We start from the raw sequence: 19,395 nt of genomic DNA on the forward strand, positions 1-19,395 counted from the left end.
TAAGGGTGAGACTGTATTAATTGTTGAGTGAATATCATCTGTTTAATGATAATGATGTGAAATGTTCGTTCTCGTAAATTTAGAGAGAACGTTTAATGTTCCCTCCAATGTGAGTGATCCTTAACGTCAATAGCCCATTCTTTTTAGAGAGAGTCATTATTCAACGTAAATTGATTTGAGCTTCTCAGACGCTGGAGTACCAGAATGAAGTACGATTCGGTGCGTACTGGCATCGTAAAACACATCGCATTTAAACATCGTCAATAAAGCACATAACGGTTTGACGGAATCAGAACTGTCTATACGTCACGTTTTCGGTATGGCCTTTTTCTGCACCACCGGCACCTTCCTACGTATGATAACCTTCTTTACAACTCGCTTGACGACCCTTCGTATGACCCTGCTACCGTTAGAGGTCTTGGGCAACGTCCCAGAGCGTTTGGCCTCGTAAAATCTTTTCAGGAAAGGAGTCTCGATGGAGTTATTACGAGCGAGGGCTGTGAGGTTCCAGGCGGGCAGGTGGAACTCCATGTTGAATTTGGTGGCCCATCGGGCAAAGACGGCTTTCTCGGTGATAAACTTATGACCGTAGGTGAGATGCTCTTCGCTCGTGGTGTAATAATCGCATTCTTTGAGCCCATCTAATTCGTAGTAATGGTAAGGGATTGAGGAATTTGGATTTTTCCTGGATAGAGAAAAGAGAAAGGGTGAGAAAATATGATTTAGGGAATATGATTCAATAAAACAAGTTATGACAAGACAGGGATATGCTCACGATTTCAACGTTAATACTTTATTAAAGGTCAAGTCCATGTCATCAACTCTCTCATTTGGATGTAACTGGCTCGTTCATCTATTTTGTTGAAAATAAGCGAAACTTTAAAATGCCATAACTTTATTATTTTACATCCGATTTGATGAAATTTTCAGTGATTGCTTGTTGAATTTTTCTCTTTTTATTCAAATCAAGTTTTTGTTGGGGTGGACTTGTCCTTTAAGGTGCATATCCACGGGACACACGAAGGACTCTTCCCCCCCCCCCCCGCTTAACCCACAAAAACCCTTTTTACATAATCCACTAAAGCAGAAGAGAAAATGCACCCTTAAGAAATGACCTCTTCTTTTTTTCTTTGCTTGTAATTTGTCCCCCTCCCCCCCACAGGAATGTGGCCCCGCTCGCCTTGTAAATACTAAAATCATGACCGCCCAAAAAGACTCCCCTGCCCCCTAATCTTGATTGCTAAATTGGCTTAATATAAACTTGATTATGTTATTATGACCATAATATTCAAGGGTCAGATGTCACTGCCGACAACGATTTACAACAATAAATCCTAGGCATAAGCCATCATCAAACTGTTGACCAACTTACGTGCAGTAGTTTTCTGGAACCAGACCAAAAATGTCCACTTTGTCGCAAACATCTACAGCATAAAGCATGCTCATCCATCCTGTTGATAGCCAGGTTCGAGCTTCTTGCCTGCAAAAAGTGTAAACGTGAGAGAGACAGCAGAAAGACAGAGAGGGGAGAAAGAGGAGAAAAACACAAGAATGTTGTTTCTTCGTAGAAAATGAAAATGAATATAATGCATTACTTCCTAAGGGGTACTAAACACGGCGCAAACGACCAGCCTCATGGGTACACCCCATATTTCCAGGTAAAACAGCACTGCAGACAAGTGCTTGAATTGCTTCTTTCAGTTAATGGGACAAGTTGACAAATAAAATTCTTATCCGATGAACGAGGATAGAATGAGTACCTTGCTCAACGACATAATTATGCAGTCTATTGCTAAATACCCAAGACCATTTGACTATACGGCAACATTACCCAACTAAGAAATATGCAGAGCAGTGCCGCGGTGCCTTCTGGCAATGCGCGCCCTCTCCCACCAGACACCATTGCTGCAGAATTAAAACAAACCCGTTAGATGAGTATTTCGCAATAGAAAGTGTAAAGTTCTCCATTAAAGCAAAACATGGCTGTCTGAAATTTTTTTAAAAAAGGAAAAGATGTGTGAAATTGATGAATTCAATGTTTGCTTCAGATTTTTTTTTTGCCTAGATTAGCTTAAAGTATTTGAACTGTCTGTGAAGCCGATGTGGACATAATCCACTTTTCACAACAGCGCCATCATGTGCTCGCAAATAATCTATTTTTGTATTCTAGAAGCAGATATTTTCAAAATACATGTATTTTCAAAACTTACAATACTAAAGGGATTACATAAAGAAAAATACGTGCGCTATAAAGTGGTGATAATCATTTTGGTTTCTATAATCAGTGTATAGAATAAAGCGAAATGTGCAAGAGCCGGTCAACGTTGATCTCGTAAGAGATTCTATTATTGTCAAGAGGATATTGGCCCGGATACGGGCTTCTATATACGAATATGTTGCTAAATATCACTTCACACCCGAAGTCCAACTTTCATATTTTCCTTTCCTTTTAAATACCTAGCAATTATCAACCACCGCTGATCAATGACTATTGTAACTCTGTAATAACTCCAGATGATACCGAAGAAATGATTGATCTTAGTCATGCATGGCGATACTCCACTGATTCACATTTTGTTTTTAATTGAAAGTATGTTGCTATTCCCTTTGAATTTATCTAGTCATATCAATGGAGCCGATTCCACAGCGATCGATAGTAAATGTAGCTTCAATCAGTCTGGAGTCTTTTTTCGTCAGTGTGACTGTGATATGTAGCCAGGAGTCGTCAAGTGTTCCGTGTGGTGCTGTCAATCTGATGACTATTGTGGAAAACTGTAGGTTCCCAAAGGTAGAGCATTCTTTAAGATACGGAGAAAGGGCTTTTCTGACCTGTTGACTAAACTTGACTCTTGCATTTTTCATTGTCCCACCTTCATTGCAGGAACTACAGGAGGGCGCAGACCGTCTGAAGAATAAACTATTGCCTTTCTGAACTCTTGTTATAATCGAACCCTCTGATGGAGATTACGGGATTTACAAAGACTGATATCCCGGATGACAGGAAATCATCAGAGACACTACCAAAATATCGCGAAAACAAATGTCCTATTATGACGCTGTCGGAAATCGGCAATTTCAAATCGCGTTTGTGGTTGCTCGGGACTAAGTTTTGACTCTTCATCATGTTCAAAGCATAAAGCAGAGAAGTGCTGCCAAGGACAGTCAAAGGTATAGCAGACAAGCGATAGTGAAGATGTTTCATGCATAAACATGCCTGCACATTGTATATTGATATTATACCCGGCGGCCGCAACGAAATAGCGATTCCACCTGACTTCAATCTGCCAACAAGCGGTGACACGTGGGCAAGAGGGCGTTCAATATCATCTGTATCTAATAATGCAAATGTCTCTTTCCTTCCTATATTTTTTCCATATACAGATGCGTATAGGGGCGGTGAGAGGGGGAGAGGGGGAGGATCGACTCATATGTGAGTTTTCAAGAAGAGAAGAAATTAAAGAAGAGAAAACAAGGAGAAAATGAAAGTGAGAAGGAGAAGGAAAAGCGCATAATAAGAGGTAGGCTACAGGTTATGCAACTCAATGCTACATCCTGTAATTTATTTGGGAGGAAAATAATAAGTCTTGTCACCATGCAGACCCCCCCCCCCCCTTAACCGAATATAGTCTAGTTCTAGACGATTTCAATTGAATTCTATTCTCCGTCGTATCGTATCATACAGTACGACGAATAGAATTCAAATCAAAATTCAAATTAATATCGTCTAGAACTAGACTATTAACCAAACTACCCTGGCGTCATCACTGGACATGCTGGATACATGTAGATCTAACACCGTGCTCGAGATTGTCCACATTTTAAATACAACCTTGTGGGGAATGGATGGATCACGAACATACTGAAAAGATCGAAAGTATCTGATGGTCACGCAAAGCAATAATGACTTTTTATTCACCGTTTTGTTCTTTCCAGTAGTGAATACAGCTCTTGGTCAAAAACATGGACTAAGAATAACTCACCTGGTCAGACCAGTTTCTGTTTTAAACAGACTCTCAGCGATCTTCATTTTGTCCGGAGTGAGTAGGTAGAACTCTACGTGTGGGTAGAGACGAGATAGGTTCCTTGCACTTTTGTAATACATATCGGAATGTTCATTAACCTTGACGTTGTAGAGCCATGGTACCATGATCTAAATGGAAAGAAGTCAAAGAAATCAAATTTAAAGTCATTTTGATTGTCTCGTTCTATTATTCTTTCCATGTAAATTCGTGTATACAACTTGATATCATGGAATAGTTTTGATTGCTCTATTGTCATCTTTGATTTTATGAATTCCCTTTACACCAGCTTGAATTTGAAGTTGATGTTTATTTTTCTTGTACGTATATGACAGTCATTACAGGTCATCTGAAAATATCAAAATGGTATTTGAAATAATGTACGAATAAAGAAGAGCATACCATGCTAATAAAAGAAATATTGGTGTTATTTAAACTTTCTGGCTCCTCTATATCCCCCTCTCATCTCTCCCTCTGGCTCTCGAAACGGGATGTACTTTTCCCCTTTCGCTCATCATGTTCTGTTTCTCTCGTATTTTATTTTTCCCCTCCCATTTATAGAATCCTTTCACGCCCCCAACAAATTCTCTTTCCGTGAGTTCCGTGTTTGCCTATGTATGGCCTATATACCTTTGCCACCAAAGGAATATCTCAAGACGTCATTCATACACAGATGTAGACCTACCTTTTCTGCTCTCGTCGACGCATTAATGAGAATCTCGTCCTGGAGCTCGTTGCTCGCATTCAACACCTTCAGGTTGACATGACCCATGATTCGGATGGTCGTTCGTTTTCCGACATCGTTCTCGTATCCCCGAACAGGTGCCGAATTCATCCGAAGTACGCACGGGTAGCTGTCGATCTCTGCCCCCGCGGACGTGTTGACGAGGTGGCCCGAGCTGGAGACGAGGGCGCACTGAGAACAGCGCATGCGCAGTTTCTACAAGACATTAAAACAAAACATGGAATCAGCCAAAAACTGAAAAAAATAAAAACAAAAACAAAAATAGCGTAATTCCTGTTTTAATATACAAATGGAAAGAAGCCTTTAATAGGCCAAGGACTGTTTGAAACAACTCTAGTTTTCTTCAGGGTGGTTACTCTTTAAAAGTATAGAGCAGGAATTTACAACATATTTTTATGCGAGATGAAAATGCGAAAATACCCATCATTGGACAGAGAATTATAGAAAAAAATATGTAGAATTTCTGCACGAGAACGCCCAAGGACAAATTTGGCGGACTTCCCAAACGGATGGGAAGGTGGCCCTTTCCTTAAAAAAATGAAAAATAAGATAACAACTTCGAAACTACGGGAAGATGGAAGTTGGAGCTTTCACGGCTTGACGCCTGAAATCCATGCATATCCACGAGCAATGGACAGCTTAGTGAATAACTGACAAAAGAAATTGGATTATGGAGGGCCAGACGGGCACGTGGATGCATAAATCCCGCAGGATATGAATAGCAATTGCCTTCCATAGTGATGTGACTGGGAATTCATCGCTTGAGATCAAGTAAGGGTGGTATGCATTTGTTCAGTCGACCACCTCAGGGAGGAAGTTGATAATGAAAAACGAGATCGATGGGAACGTTGGAAAGGGGTGATAGGAGGATGGGATGAAGATGGGTCTGGTCATAAGCCTCGTCGGACAAGTCGGTTGTTTTTTCGTAAAATAACAATACCTGGGTCACGTAACACAAAGATTAGCGAGTGATCGTACGCTTGATTTGTACGATTGATTGTACATTGAAGTCAATGGAATCAATCGTAGAAAAATGTTCTACGATCATTGTTAAGCTTTGTGCTACAGGTCACTGGTCTTCCTTTATTTCTTAAATCATTACATACTTGCATTTTTTAACATTTTGTCCCAATACGCAATCGAAAACTGAAGGGGTAAAACCCTGGATAATAACAACAAGATATGATCAGGTCTTGTACCGTCCTCTCCCAGTTTCATTTTACATGTTTTAGATTCCTTTACAACAAAATACTCATCGTTGGACAGGTTAAACAGAACAGAATTGTTGCTAAGTCCAAGGTCCTTCAATGCGGGTTATGATACGATCTCGAAGTTGTTGTTAACAAGTAAAAAAAATGTATGGGAGAGTGAGAAAAAAACATTTGACAGATAATCGATTTGCGGGAAACGTGAAAATAACCATGGGTTGCTTATCTCCTTCTTGTATATTTGATTTTCCTAAATCTTGCAATTTACTTCAAAGTGAATTTGCACACACCATTAGAGTTATCCGTCGGAATTCATTTTCAAAATTCGCATTGATTGACAAAGTGGAATTGGAGATCATCTTCATGATCAATGGTGTGAGCAAGTTAAAATTGAAAACCTGAACACAAAATGATGCAGTTTACATGGTTTAGGCCTAAAATTGAACCGTCTGAATAAATAACAACTTCTAACTTCTCTGCTGGTATCTGAATTAGTTTGGTATATAACAACTTCTCAATGAGACAAAGATATCGCGATAATGTCTTCCTAATATCTACCAGACGAGATATGAAAGACGTACAACATGACTGAGAGAGGGTGGTACACTAAATAATTGATAAATGAGCATATTCAATGTTTCTTTAAGAATCCGTAAAAGAAAAATTATTCGACTTTATTACTTCTTTTCCAAGATGTGAATATTAGAATGGCCAAATAATTGTTACAACCCATATACGATCAGAGGCTTTTCCAACAGACTTTGACATCAGAATAAAAAAACCTATACTGTAATAACTTGGTGAATTTATGTTCCTTCTTTTTCCTGTAAAAGAATCCGTTGAGTGCAACTGAGAACCCAAAGAGGAACGTAATACTTAAAATATTTTGTAAATTACTTCAAACCACTTTCTTATCTGTTCAAAGTAAAATCGATATTAAATGTTATTTTTGAAGTGTGTTGGAGACACCATGACCGCAGATTTCCGTACCACACCTTAAACATGTTAAAGAGGGGAGCTCATTTTCTTGAGATACAAAACCACCCACTCAAAAATCTGAAGAGCAACAGTTCCTTGTGGTCAATACGTCCCACTCCGATGTCAAACCAAAGTGTAACGTTGGTTTTTCAAAAGGTGAAGTATCCCGGAATAACATAATACCTATGTAAGTTCAGGAGCCCCCTCTTTTTATATACATCTGATTCACACGCGTACAAAAACATCATCCCACCCTTAAAGGGGAAGTTCACCCTGAAGAAAACTTTGTTGTAAAAATAGCAGAAAAAATAGTAAAACATATTGGTGAAGGTTTGAGGAAAATCCGTTATAGAATAAGAAAGTTATTAGAGTTCAAAGTTTTGGATTTGTGACGTCATAAACGAGCAGCTGCCCCATGTGTTATGTAATATAAAATGCATGAATTTCAAATTTTATATGGTTGCTGATGACTTAATTTTGTTTTCTATTCATGATCGGGTGTGAAATGATTTGTCTATTGATATACAAAAGGTACAGTAAACACCATTTTCAATTTTCTGAGAAAATGACATTTCATTGATTTTTTACCATTCGCCATGTAGGAATGCTGCTCGCATATGACGTCACAAATCAAATAATTGAAATTCTAATAACTTTTTAATTATTTTATGAATTTTTCTCAAACCTTCGTCAATATTTTTTATTATTTTTTCTGCTATTTTTACCATAAACTTTTTGCCAGGGTGAACTTCCCCTTTAAACCGGGCTCGTGCGATTTCTCATTGCGATTTTCGCGGGATTTTCGGTCTGTTGTGCATTTTTTTTGAGAAACCAAATACACATTTTCGGCGTGGGCTTTGCCAATCATCCTCTAGCATGTCGTTCACTCTTTCACGTTTCCCGCTTTAGCTTCTTTTATGGAAAATGGGGGTATGAATAGCTGTAATTTATGAGTCAGTCTTTGACTGATCATGATCTAAACACGCCAACCTTGGGAATTATTCATTAATCAGCAGTATGTAGATTGAGCATAGAAAGGTAGAAAGGTATGGACGTCGAAACGCATTATACAAAGGGTTCGTTCAAGCAATTTTCTTAAAGGGGAAGTTCCCCCTGACGAAAAGTTTGTGTGAAAATAGTACCAGAAAAAAAATGAATAAGACCCCCAAAACACAAATTTGAAACACATTTTCAAAACGAACTGCGGTACAGCCTTCTATAATTTTTGTTCAGCAACGTTTATTCACACTCAGCCACTGCATCTTATACCCGGGATCTCATACTGTGTCATTTGACCGAACATTGGCCAAGTGCATGGCTTAGCTCAGGTTACTGGTCACGCAAATGAAAGCCCCTTTGAAAATCAAACACAAAAAACGTTCACTGCGCACTTAGCGTTCAAGAGATTTTCATCAACATGAATTCCCATTTCAAGCCGAGCTATTTGACCAAGGAAGTACAATCAACTTGATGTGAACGCGGTTTATATCCTAGAAAGCAACGACCGAGATCTCCATTGCGTTTAAGCAAGTCCTGACGACAGCGATTCAGTAGACTAGCCTTTCAAAACGCACCTTAGGGTTTCATTCAACAGGATCAGTTCTAAAATCATTATAAGTGGGTGCTGTTTTGTGGTGCAAGCTTCTATCTTAGGACGAATTTAGATTTGGTTCATTAGGATTGAATGTCCCATCCAAATCTTTCAAACAGATTCGTCATCGATTACCCAATATTTTTATTACATCTTCCGTGACTCTTTTTTAGTTATGAATGGCTAGTGCTGTACTCACCTGATTGGTCTGTATATTGAAGTACCCTTCTACTTCCGGTGGTGGGGTGGGTTTCACGGTAGCATTCACAAAATGAACTGACGTCACATCAATTGTTGACGTCACAGGCACCCTTGGATCGTCCCCAGTGTTTTTATTCTTTATATCTATTTCGTGGAAATCATTTAGCACCTCTATCTCCTCTTCCTCTGCTTCTTCTTCTTCCACTAATTCAAACGTTCTCTGTTCCTCTTCATGCATAATTTCACCAATCATATTCCCCGATTCTCCCGCCATTCCCCCTGAATTTCTTAGAATCAGCTGCTGGACTTGTTTACCACCGTCTATTGCATCGTTTTTCACCGGCCCTTCCCCTCCGGTTGCACCCACGTGCGGAGGGACCACTTTGTCGTCTGCTACATCGTGCTGAGTCAATGTAGTGTCGTCTGCTACGTCGTTTCGGATGAATGGAAAGAGTGAGTTGTAGAAGCGAGATCGTTTGGATTTGGTACCGGTGTCATCTTGGGAGTGATGCCGTGTGTCTCGGAGAGTGTAGAGAAAAGATACGGAGATGGCTATCATTGTGTACCAAAAGGCCAGCAGCACGAAACGGCTTCGTGTCTAGAAGACGGAAAAGGGTGGAGAAAGAGAGAGGGGAGGAAAAGTGAGGGAGGCAGATAGGGAGAGTAGATAGGAAACAAGATATATGAAAGGAGAGCGAGGGAAAGAAGAGGAAGAGAGAATGGAGAGGGGCAGACGTAAGAAAAGGGGGATAACAAAGGGAAATAGATACGGAATAGAGAGTGATAAAGAGCGCGAGTGGATAGAGAAAGGAGTTAATGGAGAATAAAGAAAAAAAGAGACGAGAAAATGTTTAAATTCAAGCAATCGTTTCAATATAAATTATGTCCAATTATTACGCCATTCCCTGTTCTTCGAGAAAGGGGGGGGTAGGGTACCATGGAGTGCAAGTTACCATGGTTAACTTGTTTACATTTTTCACTGAATTCAAGCAAATTCCACCTTTTTATATTACATCATAGTTATGATTGTTATGCATGATTATGTCAATAAAACATGATGTCGACCCCATCCCCCCTTAACATAATTTCATCAAAATGAACGATTTACCCTAACGCAAGCTTTGACTCTAAAGGATTGCCAAACCATTTTGCTGTGTTGTATTATTTGTAATATTAATAATGATGATAATAATACATTTTGTAATAACTACACAATTCATAAATCTATGGAAAAGAACGTGAAAGAATATGAACGTTAAAACATCACTACGACAGATAAGTAGACATACAAATATTGAGATAATTCGAAAATATTCAACTTAAACACGAAGGGTCAATAATTTCAAATAATGAAGACAGTTAAGAACATAAAACCCAATATAATTTACAATGTAAATCAACTGAGGGGTACAATTCCATGCAAAACACAAATTAAGGAAATGATCAACTGAACACAACTATCTATTGACGGTTTTCTTTTTTTTTTTAATGTGATTTTATAATCATCACTACGTGTTTCCCGGTGTTATCATCTCCTTCAAACAAACACACGACTCCACAATGTCTTGAAGAAGTTTAATATTGATACAGAAGGCAAGATTCTGTCAAACGCTTGAAAACGCATGAGCAGAGTTACCATGGCAACTAATTTTCTTTTCAGGGACGTGTTGATAATACTCATTCTCCCCGTCAGTGTATCGCTTGTGTGTGCCGCTTTAAAGCAAATTGAATTTAGATAGTTAAGAATTCAGCAGAAAATGATGAATATTTTACGGACATTTCCAAGCTTCCGTCTACATACCAAGTCTCAACGAACTTGGTTCATCGAGGCCTCAGAGTCAGAGTGATGTTGACTGACTTCACGTGAACTTGCTCCTATTTGGTCCCGGAGGGGCCACTTACATTGACGAGTGGATACCATGCGCGACCAAAAAAACACGTAAAAAGGATGTCTTTTTCACGATAGGGCACATAAGGGTGTCAAAAACACAAAAATAATGAAAAAAGGGTATCTATTTCGCTAGGAAAATTACGTGTTTAGGGTCGAATTTGCGGGGATGATAAAACAAAATTAAAATGTTTTATAGAGGATGTCCTTTTTGCCCTAACACATCGTGTTTAGAGTCCGATTTGCGCGAGGTGTAGAAGGTGGGGTCGTTCTAAGCCAAATAAGGTAAAGCCGACGACCGAAGGACCCGTAACAATAAAACATTCCCGTACTTGTTTAGGGGTTCATTTCAAGGAATATTTGCCAAGAGTATCGTTTTGTTTCCAATACTTGTTTAGGGTAGGGTTTCACACGCCAATACTTGTTAAGGGGTGCATTTTCAGAACATGGAAATTACGTGTTTAGGGTGCTTTTCGAGACCCCATGGTCGCGCATGGTATCCACTCGTGAATGGAAGTGGCCCCCCCCCCCCGGGTATTTGGTATGAACTATGGGATAAACCGATTTGGTCTATTAATTTGGTCAAATCGTTGTTCTTTGTCAAATTACCATAGCATTGCAATAATAGAGGTCATGTTGTTGAAACCAAGGAGCTTCTTGGTTGAACCAGATTTTACCAGAAAAGGATGACAAAAAGGATGACAGGCAAATAAGGGGAAAATTGAATATCACCACTTGACTACGTTTGAGAGCACTTTCCCGCGAAAAGATTTCTAATGAGCAAACAAGCAAAAACAAGTCAGGGAGCGCTCCCCCCCTCCCCCTCCCGATACCCTACATGTCTAATGGCGGTTTGTATCACGATGAAATATATGCCACAGAAGAAGAAAAAAAGTGAGGATATAGTTCTTTATTTCCCTTGCCCTTGCCCCCCCCCCCCCCCCCCCTCCCCCAACCGATCCCATCCCAGTATCGACTTCAATCAATTCCTAAGTGATATTGACAGCGTTGTATCATACTCCGACCTGACAATTTCTGCGTTTTATCCTCGTCATCTCCGTGCTCTCATATTACCGGCTTATATTTTTGATCCTATTATACGATCCCACCAGGAGAGGTTTGGATGATATAGTACGCCTCACGGGCCAGGGAAGTTCGATCACATCAAACCGTACTTTCTGTTATTCTGTCATCCATCTCATGTCATCTTTTCTTCCTTCACTAGCCCATACTTCCTCCTATCCCAGTCCCCATACCTCTCCATCTTCAATTCTTTCAGCTCCACAGATCACTGCACTATATGCACCATCCACCTTCTTGACTTATATAGACCTGGATGATGTTTAATGGATGGTGGGTATGGAAGGGTTATTAATTAAACCTATGCTATGGTTTGGCACTTTCCTCTTCTCAATCTCTACATCAACATTATCAACATAGCACCAATAATCACGGTAATGGAGGTGATACAATGTTCACATGGCTTTCGCACTAGAACAGAACATCTTGGATTTTCCCTGCAGATGTAATCTCCGGCCCGGCCCTGCACTTAACTAGTCTGCTGTCCAAACCCTTCACTCGAGTAAAGGGCCCGAATTGCAGCCTACTCATGCCTTGTGTACTGAAGGCCCTCTCGCCTAAGTTGAAACAGCAAGTTTTGTATGTGCTAGTCTTTGCGTGGAGACACACTTGTTGATCAAAGTTTCAATCAGGGTCTGTGCCTGCAGACTAGCACTTAACAGAGTTTTCGGTGGATGTATTCGCAGTGGACGTATATAGGCCTATCAGTGGCGTACAGAATAGTGGGATCCCCCCCCCCCCCTCAATTTTTCACGACCAAAAAAAAGAGAAAGGTGAAATATTTTTTTTCTAAATTTATAAATATTGATATAAAAATCTATCACAAAATTTGATTTTCGTAATAAAATTATTAAAATTTTTGCTCGCTCGCTTCGCTCTCAACTTTTATAAAGTTTACGTGATATGCCATACCTAGTCCCTTAAAAATTGTTGGCTCATTATGCCACCGGACCCTACAAGCGTTGAGAAGCAGGAATGCAATATATGACAATTTTAGATAAGACCGAAATGCCCTTCAAGATTCACCTAGATTAAAGATAAATTCCAGTATTGGTAACGATCTCAAAATGACTTTTTACAGAATCTAATATAATGACCACCCAGGTGTCGGTTTTTGTGAATAAAAAATATGTGCCAAAGAATTTTTGAAGAAATTGTGTAATTGCTGAGAAATAAGCAAAATAAGTGCGGATTCGGTCACTTCCGTCGGGTCTTTATTCCAGCAATAATAATACATTGTCCCACGTGTGCCTATCTGTGTTGGTGATCTTCAGTGTAAACATTTTTCAGCGTAGATTTCAAGATTTCACAAAGTTCAGTTTATGTAACTGTACCAGATCTAGATCCTTGATGATATACTGACAATTAAGCCTGGTTTTACAGACTTTCTCATGAAATCAGTGTTTACTGCAACTACTGGAATTTCTCTTTAAACCACACTGATAGATCCGTATAGTGGTAATATTAACGCCCCATTAACTCGCACGGCCCAATGCAGTTGTATGGAATATGAGTAGCTCATACAATCATGCCTACATGCCTTATAAATCATAAAAAATATACTATCTAGCACTAAAATCAGTGTGAACAAGCCCCAAGAAATACAGGTGAAAGAATGGATTGAATGCAGACCTCATGCTCTCCCAAAATATTGACAATGTTTAGCAATGAAGTTTTACCCATCCCCGCCCCATAAATGAAAAAAGACAAATTAACCAAACAAACAAATAGTACATAAAAGTACTTTAATTATGTGTGTGGAGTATTATAGAGAGGGGAAGAGGTCTTGAAAGAGAGACAGTGATGGTATAGAGGGGGGGGCTTGAGGAAGGTGTAACCACTGGCGGATCCAGGGGGAACAGCCGGACCGTGCCCCCCCCCTCCCCCTTGACAAGTAAAATTAAAATTTGTAATGTAAAAATGCCGTTAAAACAGCACTGCCCCCCCCCCCCCTTGAACCCGTTTTGTCTACTAGTAATTGCCATATGGTCTCATCCCACATAGTTTAATCTTAGTTCGTCTAAAACCAGATATTACCCGTTTTATCTAATCCAGCCCGTTTATAATTTTGCCTAATTTACACCTATGCCGTTCTCATTTCGTCTAATATCCACTTGGTCGTATACGACTTAGTCTTCGTGGACAGATGAACTGTTTAGTAACCAAATCATCATTGACAACGTGAAAAATAATACGCAGACAAGGTGGAATGCAAGACCAACTGGACATTAGAATAAATGATAAATAGACCGAGTATTAGACCAAGTGTAGACCAGGGCCCGTTTCATAAAGGAACTGCAACTTTGCCATTATAGCAACTACTATGGTAACCTTGAATCTGATTGGCTGCTGAGCCCCGTTACCATGGTAGTTGCCATTGTGGCAAAGTTACAACAGTTGCAAGTCCTTTATGAAACGGGCCCCCAGAGTTTGACGGCAATTAGACCAAACTGATAGTTGTTGACCAAATGGGTTTAGAGTTTAAACCCATTTGGTCAATTAGACCATGTGGCATTAGAAAAAATGTATTTAAAAGACCAACTCATTGTAGACGAAGCGAAAAACAAGTTATAAAGCAATTCAATATTATGAGAACAGCGAGCATTCATGAATAACGAAGATGGAAAACATAAATTATGATGGCGTTGGAGGCCGGGAGAGAAAAAAAATAGATATCAGGTCAATAATGAGGGTTAATCCAACAATTAACGTTGAATTTGTAGGCTGCAGCTGTTACTTAATTAACATTTCGCCTTCAGTAATTGTCATTTGGAGAAGGTTATCACGCTTCTCCATCAGCATCTTCAATCGGCCTACTGCAAAAATAGAAAGATTAACGAGGAACGTATACATGGACGTATATGCGACAAATCGAAGGCGAGTCAGTCTTTTGCTAAATCGTCAACATGGTCAAGCTGGATTGATAATGACAATATGCTTTTGCATAGCACTATTTGAAAATAATCTTCAACTCTTCGTTGTATAATTCAAATCAATCATTACATTCGAATGCAACAGAATTGAGATATGAAATGTTCAAAGCTGATTACTTTACGAACCTTACAGTTTAGTTACTTAACAGTTTAAAAAACCATACTTAATTTATTGAGTATTAAATATAAAAAAATAAATTTTGCTGCTTAAAATAACTCTGCGTGTAGGCGAAATATAAAACAAATCAATATAGATTTTTTTTTCTCAAATGTTAAAACTCAGAAATCGAATTGTCTTGCCGTAAGATTTGTAAGTATGTACTGCAACTTATACAAGAGATAAGCATGATAGGTGCAGTCATTAGCTAGGATTTTGACTTCACACCCGCCATATGTTGCAAATAAGTTTAATTAAATGCGCTCTAAACCTCTGACATAAATTGATGTAACAGCTGTAAAAAACAACACGATGCAGGATGAGATTGTGTGGGGGAGTTTAAAGATGGGGTACAATATTGAAAATTATCTTGATATCTCTTTATTTTTATATAATTTACAGAGTTAGCCTACACAATAAAATCCTATATAACAGTAGGCCTATATAACATACAAAATATAACAGACAAAATAGTTTAGTCTGAAGGGTTAGGCATATATCTTTAAAGGGGTGGTCCGGGCTGAAAATGTTTATAGCCTAATAGATAGAGTAAAATTCACTCAGCAAAATACTGAAATTTCATCAAAATCGGTCAACAAATAATAAATTTATTGAATTTTAAAGTAAAGCAATATTTTGTGAAAACAGTCGTCATGAATATTCATTAGGTGGGCTAATGATGTCACATCTCCACTTTCCGTTTTCTTATGTTATTACATAAAATCATATTTTTTTCATTATTTCATACTTGCATGAATAATATGTCTCCCTTATAATAAAAAAAGTTGCGGCAATAGATATCTAATGCACTAAATCAGTTGTCAATCCAATTTTTCTAGTTCTTGGAGAAAAATTTTTGAATAAACCTATTTTCATGTAATAAAATACAAAAGAACAAGTGGAGATGTGACATCATCAGCCCACCTAATGAATATTCATGACGACTGTTTTTTACAAAATAGTGCTTAACTTTAAAATTCAATATCTTTGTTATTTGTTATCCGATTTTGATGAAATTTTCGGCATTTTGCTCAGTGAATTCTACTCTACCTACTAGGCTATGAACATTTCCAGCCCGGACCCATCCCTTTAAAGTAACAATACGGACATGGCAGAATACAAAGTAATTAAAAATCTTACATGTAAATAAGATTTATGTAAAAGGAATAACATAATTTGATGTGTATAAGAAATAAAGGAAATTGTCCTCGGCCTGCATTTCTCGGGAAAAATGAAGGAAAAAAAATCGTGCATAAAGTACCGGAGCCCCTATAATCGAAACACACCTGTCTGTGAAAGAGTAACGTATACCCCAAAATTATCGACAAGTTGTCACGTCATATAAATCGACGCGAAAAACAACATATTACATTATGTTACTGAATATACCCGGGTTGGGAGAGAGCGTGGTGAGAGAAAGGGACGGGGGGTTACTAATATTTAGAAAAAAATTAAATGGGGGGGCAAGCTGCACACAACCTCTGTGCTTAAACTGAAATCTTCAGAATATTTCAGCCCAGTGTACAGGGGGGGGGGCATTAACAAACATTTACACGTATAAGAGAAAGCGAAATAGAACCCCAGGGCTTGGAGTGAGGTTACAATGAGGAAAGGAATAGTAAGAGGGATAAGGGGGAGTGAGTATTTTCATTGATATTGAAGGATCTGGTACCTCATAGGATTGAATTTTGAAAAACTTGACATGTAATCAAGTAAAAGGGTTTTTTTATATTGTACAGGGTACGACCCCCCCACCACTGTGTATACGGTCATAGAGAGGGAGAGATAAGGAAAGAGACCTGTAAACCAATCAAGTTCCAATGTTAGAACTCCAATATTCGTTCATTTACTCGGACTGTAAAACTAAACGAAACAAATATGCAGAGGCACGCCATCCTTTCAACTTTCATCAAAATCAATTTAAAGCGGAAAATCAACTACCCCAGTTGGCTCAAATTCATCGCATCTGTTTTCTTTATTTATATTCTGAATAATGAAAAAAGTGATTCTCAATACACAAGCAATCTGATACCTTATTTCAGACGATGTCGCCTTTAAATCTTCTCCTTTTTTAATTTCGGAGACGTGCTTCTCTTGAAAAAGATAACTGAATTGAAATTGATTTATGTCAGCTATTCTCATTAGATGCGAAATACCGCTCAAAAACATGGTTAATTGGATATTTTACGAGCCTTTCATCACGCTCGCGATATAGGAGTGAAATATTGTTTAACCGCCCATCCACCCCCATCACAAATAAATCAACAACGGTGTCTTAAAGATACCAAAATGAGTAAATGAGTAATAAAAAAAATCAGATATTTGCAACATCTTGTTTTATGCTCCGCTCCCTTCTTCTCTCCTCTCTCTCTCTCTCCCTCTCCTGTTTCTCTTTTTTTTATTTTTTTTTCTTCCCTTCCATCTCTATGACATCCCTCACTGGTGCTCTGTTTTTTATTATATCATCATAACCTACATTTTCCCTTTTCATGCGTTTACACTTAACATTAAGTTTATTAAGTTATAGTTGGCCGTGTATCATGTATTACACGCCGATTTGGGGGGGGGGTGGCTGGAAAAACTACCCAAAGCATACAATATTGGTTGTAGAGTAATATAAGTCACTTTGGCGAATAGGATGCACCTTGGCATTAAACTAGCCACAAAATATCCCGTCCCTTAGCAGTAACGCCATTTCCTTATGAATCTCGACCTGAGTGAGTCGATTTCTCTAAATTAAGGATTCCATTAGACGAGTTATAGACGAGATTGGGTCCTGACGAGTTATACAGACTCTGTGTGTATTGAGGATAAGGGGGCGGTTGTCGAAAAGAGTCTGGATGGGTAAGCAGCGGAGAGGGCGGGGGGGGGGTTATGTCTAGTAAGTGGGTAGCAGAGACAAGGGTTCCATGACATTTTCTCCGGTGACAATTGCTCCGACGGAGAATCTGCACGTAAAAGTCAAACATAAAACCTAATCACCGAAACTAAATGAACCCTAATCCTTACCTTTACATTATTTTGAACCAAAAACTTTTTTTACAATCCTTAATAATAAATAATAATAATAAACAGTTCTTGTATAGCGCATATCACAATTATGAACAATGTCTCTATGCGCTTCCAAAGGACTTGGATATTATTACCCCAGCTGTAGCTTGGCTGCCGTAATTACTATGATTACAGCGCACACGCATTTCTAGGAATCCTTGAAATCCTTACTCTAACCCTATGCCTTCTGAGATATCAAGGCCGGAGCAAATGTCGCAGGAGCAAATGTCGTGTCACCGAGAAAAGAGGCGGTTCCAACTATTAAGTATTGGGATGGTCTATACGACATTATAAAAGGGACGGTAGTGGGAGAGATAGGTCTACAGAAAGTTTCTATTTCTAGCGGTAGGAGGGGCGGGGGTGGGTAACAAGATGGCAGCAGAGATAGGGGCGGTTCGGTGCCAATGAGCCGCATGATTCGGGAAGATACTAGTACTCAGTATTTCATTAGTAGAAATTTCGCTGATAATGAAAATATGGGGGTCAAGTACATGTCGAATCAACAACCCATTATCTACCATTTTTAGTTATTTATTTCATTTATTTTTTTTGTTTGGAGGGGGCTCACTGATGACCTTTAAACTTTACTTGGATTGACGCCATGTTTATAACTTTTCCGACACTATAGTATAGTGTGCTCTTGATTCGCGAAAGAGACAAGTTGCAGCGGATGCCAATAATAATAGTTGCACTTTGTATCCTGCATGTGGAAAAGACGATATATGATTCCCCTATTATTACCATCAGGAAATTCCGACTAGGGATAAAATGGTGAGATATGCATATTGCTTAATATAGGTGAAATATTACGGCTTGTGGGGAGATCATAATCATATCTTAATAAGGAGTGACAACACTGAGTGATAATTACGGGTAAGTATTCCAAAGGAATACAAAAATACAAGCGCGAGACGCAAGAATTGTTGAGTTGATAGGAAATTCTAAAATCTAAAAATATCTAGTCATTTTGGGACGCGCAGAGGTTAACAAAGTGGGATACAGTGTACCTTCACTTGTTTACTTTCCATTAAATTGCCTCTTCGGGACAATAAAACCACCTGCAGTAGGCCTATATACCGTGTGAGTAAAAAAAAATTACACCTCTTTATTTAAGGAAAATATATGGCATGAGCACAGCACATAATCTTAATATAAATTATGGCCGGAAAGAGCATCTTCTCCCAAATAATTTGAAATCATATTTATGTGGTATGTCTTCACGCTTAGATAATTAGCAGGTATCCTTTCGGTGATGTAAATTTTGACTTGCGCCATGTAAATGTCATTATCTTACAAGGGTTGCATTAAATCCATTTCAAAGCACCTGTTCACTAATTAATTTCAGAATTGCTTAATAAACACTTTTTAATTTCAATCTCGTGTTAATTTCAAAGAAGAAAGATTCGCAAATATTTCTTTACTATCTCATGTTGGATCATGACATCATTGACCTCTGGATTGTAGCCATGGCTTACTCCGGCGCAAATCGCACTATACATCATCGTAAAAAATACCTCCTATTCATCCAAGCGTTAACACATACC

The 19,395-nt window shown here is 38.7% G+C and overlaps 1 pseudogene; it reads right to left on the reverse strand.

The window, feature by feature from the left end:
* Positions 1-387: 387 nt before the first annotated feature.
* Positions 388-19,395, reverse strand: part of LOC121424582 — a 33,897-nt pseudogene continuing 14,889 nt past the window's right edge.

Source organism: Lytechinus variegatus, chromosome 11 (assembly GCF_018143015.1).
Source record: "Lytechinus variegatus isolate NC3 chromosome 11, Lvar_3.0, whole genome shotgun sequence".
Classification (NCBI taxonomy): Eukaryota; Metazoa; Echinodermata; class Echinoidea; order Temnopleuroida; family Toxopneustidae; genus Lytechinus; species Lytechinus variegatus.